Source organism: Symphalangus syndactylus, chromosome 9 (genome assembly GCF_028878055.3).
Source record: "Symphalangus syndactylus isolate Jambi chromosome 9, NHGRI_mSymSyn1-v2.1_pri, whole genome shotgun sequence".
NCBI classification, from domain to species: domain Eukaryota; kingdom Metazoa; phylum Chordata; class Mammalia; order Primates; family Hylobatidae; genus Symphalangus; species Symphalangus syndactylus.
Genome location: NC_072431.2, coordinates 106,238,206 through 106,238,911, shown reverse-complemented (window position 1 = coordinate 106,238,911; position 706 = coordinate 106,238,206). Strand labels below are relative to the sequence as shown.

General features: G+C 28.6%; 1 non-coding gene across 1 annotated transcript; it reads right to left on the bottom strand.

The window, feature by feature from the left end:
• Window positions 1-354: 354 nt before the first annotated feature.
• On the bottom strand, window positions 355-460 carry LOC129490925 (small nucleolar RNA U13). Its single transcript, XR_008660394.1, has one exon. It is a non-coding gene; the product is annotated as a small nucleolar RNA U13 (small nucleolar RNA).
• Window positions 461-706: the final 246 nt, after the last annotated feature.

Below are 706 nucleotides of genomic sequence, written 5' to 3'. Positions count from 1 at the left end.
ATTCTTCAAGATAAAAGAAAAAGAAGAAACACTTCCCAACATATTTTATGATGCCAGCAAAACTTTGATATTAAATTCTGAAAAGATCATTACTCAAAAGGAAATTACTTGCCAAGCTCTCTCATGAAATATATATAAGAATTTTTGTAAAAACAGTAAATTAAATCCAGTGATATATAAAATGCTTACTACATCATGATTAAGTGCCTTTTATTCCAGGAATGCGAGAGTGTTAAACTTTGAGAACGAATCAACATAATCAGACACATTAACAAAGTGAAATAGAAAAATCACATGATTATGTCAATAGATGCAAAAAAGTATTTGATGAGAGTTAAAATCTATTTTTTTAATTGTCAGATGGGTAATGTGCTGATGGTGTAACAAACTTTAAGGAAGGCATATCTCACACATGAGCGTGAAAAAACCCAATCATCACACTTACAAACTACAAAAGGATCTCAAAATCTATTTGTGATAAAATGTCTTAGCAAATTAGAAATAGAAAATAATTTCATTAATCTGGAAAAAGGTATGTACAAAAAATATAAAATATGGTTAAAATAAAATTTAAAAGGTCTAAGCAAATGGAGAAAAATACTACCTACACCTTCTATATAGATATCCAATTGAATCAGTACCATTTATTTTAAAAGGCCATTCTTCCCCCCTCTATACAGAAACTAAGTCATAATTGAGTCATTGG